Source organism: Opisthocomus hoazin, chromosome 4, assembly GCF_030867145.1.
Source record: "Opisthocomus hoazin isolate bOpiHoa1 chromosome 4, bOpiHoa1.hap1, whole genome shotgun sequence".
NCBI classification, from domain to species: domain Eukaryota; kingdom Metazoa; phylum Chordata; class Aves; order Opisthocomiformes; family Opisthocomidae; genus Opisthocomus; species Opisthocomus hoazin.
Genome location: NC_134417.1, coordinates 22,182,880 through 22,196,978, shown reverse-complemented (window position 1 = coordinate 22,196,978; position 14,099 = coordinate 22,182,880). Strand labels below are relative to the sequence as shown.

The 14,099-nt window shown below is 40.3% G+C and overlaps 1 protein-coding gene across 3 annotated transcripts in view; it reads left to right on the top strand.

The window, feature by feature from the left end:
* The window catches only part of NAALADL2 (N-acetylated alpha-linked acidic dipeptidase like 2), a 505,503-nt gene that overhangs the window by 180,447 nt on the left and 310,957 nt on the right, over positions 1–14,099 (top strand). Inside the window, exon 1 of one of the 3 annotated variants that reach the window (XM_009940036.2) lies at positions 7,367–7,413. The exons of the other annotated variants lie outside the window; for them this stretch is intronic. The gene's annotated coding sequence lies outside the window, so the exon portion shown is untranslated. Of the gene's footprint in view, positions 1–7,366; positions 7,414–14,099 lie in introns of those variants that run through there. 3 annotated transcript variants of the gene reach the window in all.

Below are 14,099 nucleotides of genomic sequence, written 5' to 3'. Positions count from 1 at the left end.
AGATTATTTCCATCACATTTGCGGAGGAAAGAATCTATTTCCGCCTAAATAATATTTAAGTCCATTACCTTATGAGAAAACAGACATTTCCAGTTTTAGTACCTGAGTGGTGCTGAACTTTAGTAATAGTAATAGGCAGGCAAAAGTGCTGAAGAATAAAATCGCTGCCTTCTTAAGAGAAACTTCTCTCTGAACAAACCTTGGGCGTCCCGCTAATAGGTCCTGGATAGGCAGTGTCCAACGTGCTGAAGCCTGGTGATGCAGCATCTTGGCTTATTTAACTTCTGGAAGCATATATGAAATTTTAATTTTTTTAATATTTATATATGTATATATCCACACATATATTTTTGATGTATATTTATAAAATTTATATACATTTAATATTGATTCTTACAGAGGTGATTAGGGTGGTTTTGTGCTTCTGAAATCATAACCCAAATGACTGCTTTGGAGGAATCGTAAATCTGGGAGCTTCCCTTCTCCGCATGCTGCTCCTGCAGAGGGAAGCAGCCCAGGTTGGAATACCTTTCCTGTGCATCGTCTTGCAGATGTGTTTTGCTTTGAGACCTCAGGCAACTCGTGGAGGAGAGAAGGGTTGGACAGGTACCAATCCTTTAAATGTCACGGGACATTGACTGCGCACCTGCCAATGCTCGGAGGAAGCTAATTGAATCATGATTATAGCCATTGGAAAAATGACCAAACAATACAGCCTCAGTTATAAATTTGATTATCTAAGTTCATGTGGGCATGTCTGAGTCAAGGTGGGAGAAGATAATATTTGTGTGTGTGCTTAACTGTTTATTGCTGTGCCATTAAATGAGGTTATTGGCCTCAGGATCTCAGGTTTCCTGTTCGCATTGGGCCACACACCGCTGAATCTGGAGACTGGGGTTTTTGCTTGGCAGGTCAAGGAAAATAAAAGCGTGTTTACAGTTATAAATTTTTAAATGTCATTTGATTTATGGAACAGTTACTGGGAGGAAAAAATATTTGTTTCTTAGGGTTGTTTTTTTTTTGTTTTGTTTGTTTGTTTTTGCTCCTACGGAAACTGAATACCTCAGATGATAGTAAAAAGCAAGTCTGTTTGCTGTAATGCAAAGAACAAGGGTGGAGAGGGAACTCGCCCATTGCTTTTGTTAGGATTTGGGAAATCCCCTATCTTGTAGTGCACCACTGGTACAGCACGTATGGTTTGAATGAACTACAATATTTAAAGGGCTTTGGTTTCTTTTAAGACAGTTTCAGACAATTCCAAGTAATACATGCCAGTTATTTCCAGCAGTGGGCAAGGTCTTCTGTTGCCCATCTTCAGGCATGGTGGAGACTGAGACCTTGGTGTCTTCCTTCATGCGTGCATATTCTTCATTCTACTTGTGAGATTTTTCTGTTGGATTTTATGGATCATACAAATATATATGCACTCTCATATTTTCTTTCAAGGGCTAGGCTGTTCTGAAGGGCAGCTACGGCTTGCTAGGAAGTTTTCTAAAGAGTCACAGAGTTCAAGATTAATTTTGTTCACTGACAGCATAGAGGTAATTGTCATGTGTGTTGGAACAGTGCTATGTGTTAATAAACCCACCAAAAAAGGTAGCTTTACAGTTAAGCAGAGTTTTAAGCCATCTCATTAATTTTTATTTTTCATAAACCAGAACAAAACAGCAATAGCATGTAAGAACAAAGTTAATCAGGTGAGGAAAGTCATTGTTCTGCATATGAAAGGTGAAACAAAAGCTGTCTCGGATATTCTTCTGAACTGTAAAATCTTGACTAGCTCAAGAAATGAAAGTAAGTATGGAAAAGAGGTGCCTTTTTTTCTTGCTTTCTGCAGTTTTGTTTTGTAATAGCTGCCAACAGGTTGTCTAGGCTGACAAAATTGTATATATGACAGTACAAAGTACAGGCTTTTGGTTGTCAGAGCAACCTATGTATTTTGGAGCAATGGGTAGTAGGGTGGATCGAGTGAGACTTCTAAATGATACACAACAATAAGAGAGATGAGAATCGAGCCTGTATTGCCACCCACACTGGACACAAAAATGGATTTTATGGAATTTTTTTTTTAATGTCTTTATTAAGGCATGAGAAAGGAGAGTGAAGTTGTCTAACAGCATGCGTTATCTTTTAAAATGATATAAGCTATAAGAGTTTTTAGAAGCAGGATTTCAAAAATTGCTTCAGGACACTGGTTTTTAGCTTGCTTTCTCCTTCAGCCAGTAATGATGATTGTGTATAATTCCCTGTATTTGAATACCTTCTTCCTTTGAAAGAAAAATCCCAACATACAGCATTAGGAATATTCCCATTGCATATGCCAGGCTCTTTCTTTCAACATCTACTGTTGACTTGGGCGGAAACACTTTATGAATGTTCTAGAAAGTTCCCTTTGAACTTGCTGTACCAATAGCCCTGAAAGCATTTAGTGTGGTGCAGAGCTGCCGGACAGCTTGGGCTGCCGACCCTCAGCTGCAACGTGAGCAAAACGCATCCGTCTTTCCAAGGCTTCTCTCTTCAGTGGGGTTGTTACTGGTCCAAGAACTGAACGAGTCTTAAGTCATGTCATGTGTAGGGAAACATCATTTGGGGAAGCAATTTTGATTTGAGAGTTGGCTCTGGAAATGCGGCTTGTTTTTTTCTTCAGCCTTTAGAAAAGTTGCTCTTTTCATAAATCTTTGGGGTGGGTCTTTAGATGGTAATCTAGTTTTTGTCTATTCCTATGTTTCTGAAGTGATAAGTCATCTGTGTGGGGAACGCTAAGAAATGCTGAGTAAAGAATGGCAGAGTTAGCAAATCTTTGATGGTGCGTATACGGTTCGGGTTGTGTGAGCACGACCATGTGCACCCGTCTATATCCAGGCTCTTACGATCCTGTCTGCATTGCCCAACGTAGCGTTGCCTGTCTAGATGTTCTGGCGCAGCTGTATAGTAGCACAGTGTATGGCTGTTTAAAACATGATTTAGCATCGCACTGTGGACTCTCAAGCCACGACCTTGGTGCTGTAGCTCCCCGCTGAGCCCTAGGGACAGCAGTAATGCTCTGCAGAAAACACTAAGCTGCTTTCCAGATTTTGCCCTGAAGTTCAGTGCTTCCGTTTCACCCAAGCTTTTGTATATCTGAACTATCTGCATTTTAAAAATCAAGAATAAAGATGTTCTTAAGTCTTGTATGTTATTGTTTCCTTACAGTACCTAAACCAAGCCATGGTTGCGGTGTAAGGGGCTGAGCAGTGCTGCGGTGCGAACAAAGAAAAACGCTGTTTTTTCCCATACTTACTCTTGAACTCTGGCTTCCTTAAATTCGGGCCATTAAGCCTTATTCTCTTGAAAAACAGAGAGATCAGGAACACAGTAAGATTAATAGGGTCAAAATTAGAAATTTTAGTGTACGCTGAAAAAAGTAGTTTTCACCCATAAAGTGAAAAACCTGCATATATATACAGAAAAAGTATGTGCGAGTGTCTGCCAGTGTGTAAAATTACCTGTAGTAGTAGCTTACGCATACGTATTTTGCTGAGATATGGTAGGTGCACATGAAGTCTGCCGGGAAATTTGTGCCGTTCAGGATGCTCAGCTTTTAGTCCAGCTCTAGAGGTGGATGTGTAGCAGTTCCAGATTTGTAACAGCATACATACTCAGTAATATAAAAGTACGAAAGTTATATTAAACTGTCAAAAGTGTGTTTTTTAAAAATGTGATACTTTTGTGTCTTCACCAAAGTTTGTGGGATTTGTTGGACTTTCATTAATGACCTCTGTGTTTTGCCGTGTTTTAAAATTAGATTTTTAAGTGACAAAAGATGCTTATTTGAATTCCCCTAAGCCCAGGTAACCTTTATTTTCTTAGAACTTGTTAGAGTGGTATTATCTACTCAGCTCCCAAAAAAACCACCACCAACAAAAAAAGCCACTACTGATTTGAACATGCCCTGTCTTATTCAAAGCTAAAAGATTGAAGGAAGATATTTTCTCTGTTGCTTCTCTTTACAGCATAGCTATCTTATTAATATAAGATGTGAGCAACTCTATAGTACTATTGTATATCTAAATTTGTATGAAATGTCTTCTCGATTCATGCCAGATCGAACCAAGAGAGTATTATTTTAATAACAAAATGGGAGATGGAAAAGATACACTGATATTTTTTTTGGGGGGGGGGAGGGGGAGGGTCTGAACTGATTTTGTCTAACTCATTCTTGTGATGTGGTGGGTTGCCCCGTCTGCATGTCAGGTGCCCACCAGAGCTGCTCTATCACTTCCCTCCTCAACTGGGTAGGAGGAGAGAAATGTAATGAAAGGCTCGTGGGTCGAGATAAGGACAGGGAGAGATCGCTCACCAGTTACTGTCATGGGCAAAACAGACTCAGCTTGGGGAAATTAGTTTCATTTATTACCAATCAAATCAGAGTAGGATAACGAGAAATAAAACCAAATGTTAAGAGCATCTTCCCCCCACCCCTCCCTTCTTCCCAGGCTCAACTTCACTCCTGATTTTTTTTCTCCTTCCTCCCCCCAGGCAGCGCGGGGGGACAGGGAATGAATGGGGACTGCAGTCAGCTCATCCTAGGTTGTCTCTGCCGCTCCTTCCTCCTCACACTTTTCCCCTGCTCCAGCGTGGGGTCCCACCCATGGGAGACAGTTCTCCACAAACTGTCCCAGCATGGGTCCTTCCCAGGGGCTGCAGTCCTTGAGAAACAGGCTGCTTTGGCATGGGTACCCTGTGGGGTCACAAGCCCTGCCAGCAAACCTGCTCCAGTGTGGGCTCCTCTCTCCACAGGGCCACAGGTTCTGCCTGGAGCCTGCTCCAGCGCGGGCTCCCCATGGGGTCACAGCATCTTTTGGGCATCCCCCTGCTCCGGCGTGGGGTCCTCCCCAGGCTGCGGGTGGAGATCTGTTCCACTGTGGACCTCCATGGACTGCAGGGAGACAACCTGCCTCACCATGGTGTGCTCCATGGGCTGCAGGGGAACCTCTGCTCCAGCACCTGGAGCACCTCCTCTCCCTCCTTCTGTGCTGACCTTGGGGTCTGCAGAGTTGTTGCTCTCACATCATCTCACTCCTCTCCAGCTGCAATTGCTGTTGTGCAGGTTTGTTCTTTCCCCCCGCTTCTTAACTATGTTATCACAGAGCTGCTACCACCATCGCTGATGGGCTCAGCCTTGGCCAGCAACAAGTCCATCTTGGAGCTGGTGGCATTAGCTCCATGGGATGCAGGGGAAGCTTCCAGTACCTCCTCACAGCAGCCACCCCTGTAGCCCCCAGCTGCCAAACCTTGCGACGAAACCCAGTACATGTGAGTTACTTGGAACATTTGTCAGGAGAAGCTGATGTTGAGAGGAAACTGTTGATGTATTGGTAGGTTTAGGTGGAGGCATAAATAGTTCTGTTCTTTAGTGTCAGCAGCGAAAGCAGAGCAGATTATTAATACGTGTTTATACAGTGTGGCTTTAGAAGCCGGTGTTGTTCGTGGACAACGTTTGCAGAATTTTTATGTTCTGAATAAAGGTGTTGAAAAAGGATTGACTAGTCAGACATTAAATAATCTCGGACCTCTCAGGAGTCCGTGAGAGTACTGAATGTTGTAAGTTTGAGCGTGTTGTTTCCTCCTGAAATCTCAGACCCTTGAATTTCTTCTTAGACTAGTGACAGGGATGATGTTGGGCTTTGAAGGGGAGGATGTTCTTGTTTTCTTGTTGTGGTTTGTTTTTTTTTTTAAAACAAGAGCATAGTGCTTTATGAAATCCATCTGCTGGGTCAGCAGAAGTTTCTAGCTCTGGATGTGTAGACATATTGCCAAAAATTGCTACCCTTGTTGCTGAAATATTCCCTTTCATGAAAGTGGATATTGGTTTATTACTCCAGCAGCTCTTTTGAAGAAGGTCAGTTGGATCAATTGGAAAATGTCCTCATCTGTATAGAGTTGGAACGGCACATGCAGGTGTACAGAACTCATGTTTTGGTGTGTTTTCTTTAACTCTTCCACTCCCAGTTAATAAAGTGGAAGACTAGTGAGCTCTTTTGATTTTAGTACCTCAGCATGTTTTGTTTGCTGGTTCGGTGTTAACATGGGTGATACAGGCATCGTTACAGAGGAATTCTTATATTATGAGATGCAGGAAAGTCATAGCATTCCTCCCAAAGCTGTGCAGACATCGCTGTATGACCATGGGACGGTAAGAGTAGCCTGTAGCACTTACATACTACAGCCACAACTTTTATTTGCATCAGTTACAAATGGGCTTGCTGATTCTCCTACTCATCTATTAAAAAACAAATTTGCCTGATTTTCTGCAATGTAAGAAGGAAAACTTGGGGAGAGCCAATACTTTTCTAATCTGAGCATCTGAACAAGTAACTGCTAAGATGTCAAATACTACCCAGGCATGTTCTGTAGGAATATGGCATTTTTGGATGTTTGTGTTACTACACTGTGAATGGTAACACAAACAGTAATAAGGAAGCACTGAAACTGTGTGTATACAACCAAAAAAAAAAAAGAGAGTAAAACAAATAACTGAAAGACTTTTTTAAAAAAGTTTTTAAATGTTATTTTAATTTTTGCAGGTTTTTTGTTTCAAACAAGTGTCCTTTTACATTTCACTGTGTCCCTTTAAATTCAGAGCCTTTCTTCTAATGTAATGCTCCTTCTCCTTCCAAGCATGGTGTCTGTCTTCATCGTTCTTCATCTCAGTGTGCCATCTCTGACCATTAATGCAAATTGGAGGCCAGATGAGAGTTGCTCTGGGTTTAAATTGGTGCAACTCACAGCAGAATCTGTCTCCAGTTCATATTAATGACTGCAACTGGGAGAAGCCACCTGAACGGATAGAAGGCTGTAATGAGACCATGTTCCTTCACCCGTCGCCATATCTGTGCCACCTAATCTCTTTTCTGTACTAACTGCCGGATCGAGTTCATTTAATTGTATTTTCAGTCAAATTCTGCAAAGAGTGAATAGGAGAATAAATAAGGAATAATGTTTGCATGTTCAAACGTCTTTCTCTTTAAATTCAGTGCTTACTTTTTTCTTGGTAATTGCACTTGAACTGCTGTGTGGCACACATGGCTGCTCCTGGGGGGCTGGTGGAAGGCACTCGGTCTCTTTAGTCTTGCTGCTTGGAGCACCCGAGGCAGCGCGATGGCCCCCGCCCGCCTGGGCCTTTTTCTGTAGACGAAGTTCAAATAAACACCAAGGGAATATTTGCTCCTCCATGCTGCAGTTAATAACAGTGTGAGACTTCTGTGCAAAGGCACTATCTGTCAGCAAAGCAAATACAGTATATTGTGATTTTATTTTTTTGTGTGTGTGTGCTTGGCTGAGGGCAATATTTATTTCATCATTCTAGAGCTTGCATGAAGGACGTTATTCCCACCGTGAGTGTCAAAAAGGATCTTCAGCGTCTTGCAGCCGGTACGCTAAACTCCCTTCTTTGATAAAGTACCTTTTGTCAGCAAGTGTGTATGTTGAAAATTAGCACTTCCTTCAGCACGAGGACCTTGACATTGAATATAATTGAGGAGGTTAGTGTCGGCATGTTCGTAAGTATTACCTGTCATTTGAAATATGACAGTGCTATAACTGCAGGACCTTGGGGACTTCAGTGCCATGGCACTGCCAGCTGACTGCCTGGGAGTCTGTGAGACAGCCTTCCGAGCCACTTTGACCCTGAGATAATTAACAGGGCCCTGGAGGCTTCTGCCTTTTGCTTCCCCGCACTTGTTGTTTAATAAGATGTTTGTTGCTCTGCTTGTCTGCGATGCAGTGGTGTGCCTTTAGGGACACAGGGTCCTTCGCCTTCTGTCACAGTTAGTAGGTTTAGGTAATGCTGTCTACACATCCACTTCTTTCATTTCCAGCAAATTAAAATATTATCATGACTTAGCCAGCTATACTTGGTGGCTTGCTTCATTTTGGAGAGCACGCACGTATTTATGTGGTATGAAAATAAGGTTTGAAACCTGACTTTTTTTCTGGAAGTTGAATCATATAATAATATTGAACGGTAAAATGACATCACAGGGTGCGGGAATGATGGGCAGCACGCGGCGCGTTGAGGGCCGAGCGAGGGCTGCGCCTGGTGGCTGCTGGGAGGTGCAGCCTCGGGGTGCAAGGTTATCAGCCAGCCGCGGTCGGAGAGACGGTTCCTTTGATCGCTTGCGTTGATCGGGGTTGTGGTGGGTTAGTCCAGAAAGTCGTTTTGGTGCATTACTGAAAGCGAAATGTGCTTTTGATACGAAGCGGGAAAAAGGAGCTGAAAAGTTTGAAGCATCTCTGCGAAGAAAAGCTGAACACAACTGGTTTTACTTTTCCACTCTGTTTTAAAGGGTTTTGAAAAATTCAGCTGTGTTGCTCCGAATATTCATGGTAATATGCTGATTCACACAGCTGAGCTTCTTTTTGAATATGGTAAGAACTCAAAGCAAGACTAAATCTAACTAATCAACTCCACTGGATGGCATTATTCAGCCAGGGTGCTTTCACAAAGATGCATTTTCACCCACAGCAAAAGATTGACAAAGTCATCTTGTTTCTAGGGAATTGTCGGTTTCAAAGAAATAAACCTTAAAATATTCTCCTTTGGTTTTTTTTAACAGTTGACTCTTTTTTAAATGTGTTTATTTTTGAAGGAGACAACAAATACAATGAGTGTAACCTGGTGCGTGCAACCTCAGAGAGCTGTGGCTACGGCATTTAACTTTCATTTCATTGTATAAGAACAAATGAAACTGGAAAGATGTCTCATTACACCCATTTAATTTGAAATACTTCTAATCTGTCTTGCTTGTGGGGAGTATCATTCATAATTAGAACTGGGAATCGGTGCAAGATAATATTGAACAGTGAGTTTGGCTATTTTAGAAAAATGCTTTTACTGGAGAAGTTTGGCAAATGCTATCAAATAGAGTTGCAAATATTGAAAAGATTAACATATAAACCACAATCCACCCGTAAGGACTCACAGTTTAGTAACGTATTTCAAGTTCCTTGGTGCATTATTTCCACTGTCATGTTAATACAGAATGAGAGAGGGAAATACAACTGTTTTCTTCTAATAATCCAGCACTAGTTCAGGACTTAAAGCCAAGATGACTGAAAGCCACAATATACTAAAGACTCATTCTCCACTTCTTTTACGTTATGAATATAAATATCTTTTCAGTTATAGACATTAGGTTTTCACTGCATATCCCACCGTTAGGCATAAAACATATGAGAAAGCTGTCTACATTAGGCTATTGAAATTGTATTGATTTACAGCTCTTCTGTACCCTCACTTTGCAAATATTGAGGGAAAAGTAAAGGGAAAGAATATTGAGAATTTTATATAAATACATTTATCTTTAACTTTCATTTAGGAGTGCTATGTATTTGGCTGATGTGGACTCTTTTTTTTTTTTTGGTTGTAAAGGATAACTGCAACATTTGTTGTTTAGTTGTAACCTACCTGTCTAAAAAAGTAGTAGTGTGATACATCATTCTTCTCTAATATAATGCCTTTAAGAATAGAGTTGCAGATTTTAATACACATCTTGAAGCATTTGGCTCACTAAACATATACCGAAACACAACAGAAATCACATTTACCAAGTGTACATTTAAAATAGTTGACTGCAAAATCACACAAGTATTTGAATAATTCTAAGTTGATCTTTTTCTCACTTAAAAACTGGTATTGGAGGAGAAGAATCATTTTCTCAGTAAAGATAATTAAGTGCAAGATGTTGATCAGCTGTGGCTAATACAAAGTTAGTCGTTGCTTGGAGTTCAATCAGCAGTGACAGGGGACTTAAGAGAATATACAGACTCACGATCTATCCGCTGTGATGCAAAGCCTGGTTGCAGCGGGTGGGGCTGCTCCTGGGGGCACAGCTGCTCAAGCATCTCGGGTCGCACGCTCCTGCTTTCGCTCTACCTTGGCATCTGCTCTGAGGCTGCAGGATTTTTAATGGGAGTTAGTTAAATAGGTAAAGAATATCATAGGATGTCAGAGGGCTTCCAGTGGTGGAAAGAAACATACTGTACAGATGGATGTCCTTTTTCACAAAGCCTTTTAACTTTTATTTATCAGAAAAAGATGAAGTTCTGTCTTGTTTTCCCAGTAAATGGTAGAAAATAGCCAGAATTAAGTGAATAAAATTAACAGTAATAAAGTTAGGGAAGCATGAAATTAAGAAAGTGATTGCAGTAATAAGGTGTAAAAGTTTATCAGAAAAAAAATAATACCCTCTTGATTTTGTGAAAAACAATATTAGTGCTACTTATTAAAGGGGAATACATTTATATTATCAGTATCTCATCTGTGAGGTCTACATACTTTTGGATTTACTTACTCTGTTCTATTTGATTATCTCAAATTAATGTACTTTACAACTGCTAATCAATTTGTCCTCCTCATTTTAATGACACAGAAGTATTACTAGCTTAGTTTTGAAAAAGAAAAATTGAAGCTGAGGCTTTTGAGATAAGTAATCAGAATCCATTAAAAAGGGCTTTAATTTTAGATGCTCAAGGCTGTCTAGCTCGACGAAAGGTGTAGAGCTAGGTGTTGCCTGACACCCACCTCAAGTAGCGTTTAGGTACTTCAGTCTGCAATTTTGTATGGTGACAACTCAATGCAAAATATGTATGCAGCCCTTGAAACAGAGGCTCATCCCTCCGAGGGAGACCATACTTTCAAGGACACAGGGAAATACTTATTTTGGCTTTTTTCCCTTTTGCCCCCCAGATACTCAGGTGCTCTGTTGAAAGCTGAATGACTGTGACAAGGGGGTGGAAGAGGAGTGAGTGAGAAGGAATATGAGCAAGGAGCAAGACTGCGATTACAGGCTGCAATATAGTAGCTCATCGTTATTCTAAAAGATGAGTTTGGGTTTGAATCGTCTGAGGAACTGGGGCTCTGCAGAAATTGTTGGAATTAGTGGACGTGTGCTTAAGGTCAAGACAGAAGCAGACAGACTAGGGGAGATCAATCTCTCTGTCAGTCCTAGAGTTCTTCCATACAACATCTGGCACAGCCTGGTTTTCTCTTTAGTAGATCTTGTACAGGAATCCCGCCCGAGGGTCAGATTTATTTATTTTCTCCCCCTCCACCCATTTTCATGGTTTACCTGTGGAACAGTCAACGTAGCTCAGTAAAATTTTGATCCAAGACAGAACAGCAAGTAAATCGTGGTTTGTGTTATACAAACACAATGTTACGGCAGTGTTAGTTTTTTGTATACAGACGTGATTAACACCATTTCACCAGAATAATATTTCTGAATAACTGTTGAGATTCTTTTCCCCTAAAGATCTTCGTTATAATGCAGATAGAAATATCCCAATAAACTTAGAAAGAGGAGGTATTCAAGTGAGTGTTATTTTAATAAACTGGTTTTGTGCAAAGAAGGTTTCCTGGCAAATGCCTGATGGAGTTCCCTTGAGATGCTCTGCTTTCCCGGTTGTGCATTGGCTGGTTCATTTGGTGTTCAGTGGCTCTCACAGATCCAGAGAAGCTGAAAAGCTTGATAAGGTCAGAATAATGAATGACTGCTGAAGAGTCCTCTTGTTCACGAAAAATGCATCTAGTTCTTTTGAATGCATTTCTATTCATCTTTTGATCTCCATGTTAGAGTTTCACATCTTACGTAGAAATGTCAGCACCTTTTTTTTTTTGTCTTTGGGCTGATGTACAGGATTTCCCATTCAGAGCCAGGCAGGGACGTAGCTGAGGTTTTATTTCTGCTGTTATGTCCCTTTTTTAATGCACATAATAGAAGCAGCACATGGAAAGGGGACGCTGTAGCTTTGCGTGTATGCTAAAAGGAGGTAGCAATTTTCCCAGCAAAACATATTCTGGAAAGAATACCAGATTCCAGACGTGGAACTGAAATGCCTTAGCCTGTTGCCCTGAAAGAGATCAAGAATTTGTCCCGTGGCACAAAAAAGTGCTGTCTGGGCAGAGGTTGTTTCAGTTCTGGTGGCATTTTAAAGGCTTGCTTCAGGGCTGAGATCAGATGTTGCTTAGATAGCTACTGCCGTTGGCGAATGCCTCATTTTAAATAACACACTGCCCAGCGACCTTTGAAGAAAATCACTAATTTCTTTGTTTAGAGTGCAGAGGGCAGGAATCTCAGAGAGTGGTTTCTGGTAAATGGAGTACATTACTTCTGTATCAGTGTCACGCTGTCAGAAAGTGGCACTTTGTGAAGGTAATGTGACCTTTAGAAGAATCATCTTTTAGTCCTTTATTCTGTCTGTGGTACTGTGAATCTCTACTGTAATTTTTAATACTTTCTGATGAAGTAGAAATAACACAAAATTGAAGTATTTGTGTTATTTCCCTTCAGCTAGATAAGATGTTTTTTTTCATAAATGGTACAGGTGTCATTTTGGCCATGAAAAACTTCCGTTTGCAGACTGTAAAAGGTACATCTGTTCTAAAATGTAAATTGGTGAGTGTTTACATATTTTATAAAGGAAAGAAACTGATATAATAGTGGGTATCAACAGCTTTCCAATGGCTTTTTTTGAGCAAAAAAACGGACAAATGTTGCCCTGTGAGCTTTGCGCAAGGCTGTCTGTCAAAAGAGTAGAAAGTCACTGTGCTGGAGCAACAGTTATAGAAAAGGAGAATATGAGACCAAGTCTAGTTTAGACATGCAGAATTAATTTGACTGTTTAACAGTACTATCTGCTAGTATTTTTTTTACATTAAATTCCCAACTTTTTTTTATTCTGAGGAGATGCCCCAACTTCAAAAATTGTACTTCTCAATCAGACAGTCCTCACTAAGCACTCACTGAGTCAGAGGTACAGCTTGGCTCTTTCCCATTGTCTCTCTTGGAGCTGCTCCGTTAAATATGAGTCATACAATATGCTTTGGGTCAAGAAAACAGGCTTCTGTGCTTCCATAAATATGTTTCAGTTTCAGAAATGAAGCTTGTTTGTTGTGTGTGTGTGGTGGGGTGTTTTTTTTTTTGGTGTGGTTTTTTTTTTTTTTTAAACTACTAAAAGATTTAGCTGAAAGCTTTCTATCCCGCTGGGTTCTTAACCTGATGAGAGTGCTGGTGTTCAGCAATCGCTGTTTTTCATGTCTTGAGGCCTGTAGTCATAGAAAAAAGATCCTGCTACTCGGAATAGGAACCGGAGGTATGCTTGATTACTTTTTCAACTTTGCTGTCATGATATAAGTCCAAATGGAGTGGAACTATAATAACAAAATACAGCTCGGTAGTTTCACATGTACTTTTTTTTAAACAAAATTGAAGGAATGTTGACATTTCACTGGAGAGAAAAGCTTTTTCAGAATATAAGCTGCGTGTTCAAAAAACCATATTTTTATGGAGCAATGTTACAGTAATTTTTTGTTATCATTGTATGAAAGATATGTTTTAAATACTTACAAATATTTGAAAGTATAAATTTAGAAACTATTCTCACTTATCCCTAAATCCTTGTATAAAATCTCAGCATTGTTACTGCACTTGGGTAACTGAATAAAAATTTGTGCTGAAATTTGAAAAATGTAACATATATTGACATTTTTGAGACAAAGATGGAAATGTTGTTCTATTTTATTTGTGCTTTAAAATTTGGGAGATGGATCCTGTGTTTGACAGCAGCTGTCTGAGTCTGGTGTTACTTGGAAGGGGGAAAAAAGTTACTGGCAGTATTTCATAAGAATTCTGAGTGAAAGGAATTTACTTTCTAAGCCCCCTTAAATTTTAAAACTGTGAAAATTTACAAAAAGGTCAATCTTACGGGGATTAATTTTGATACAATTTTTGATACTGGTTGCTTTTGATTTCTGAAATCAGAAACCTTGATTATTCTCCCCCCCCCCCCCCCCCCCCCGAAAGGAGGTGCCATCACGTAGTCCAGTTGGAATAAAAATCTTAATTTTTCCAAGTGTTTTTACATGACTATTGCTAATGGCAAACTTTAAGGCCCTTCCAAAACCTGCAATAAAAATCAGGTAGCTGCAAATGTTTCCTGCTGTGGATGTATTGCAGGACCTTAAAAAGTGCTGGAGAAGAAATAAGTACAACTATTGATAGCTTATTCTCATAAACCTTTTAATAATGCTTTAAACAGATAGGAGGCACGTTGTAGAT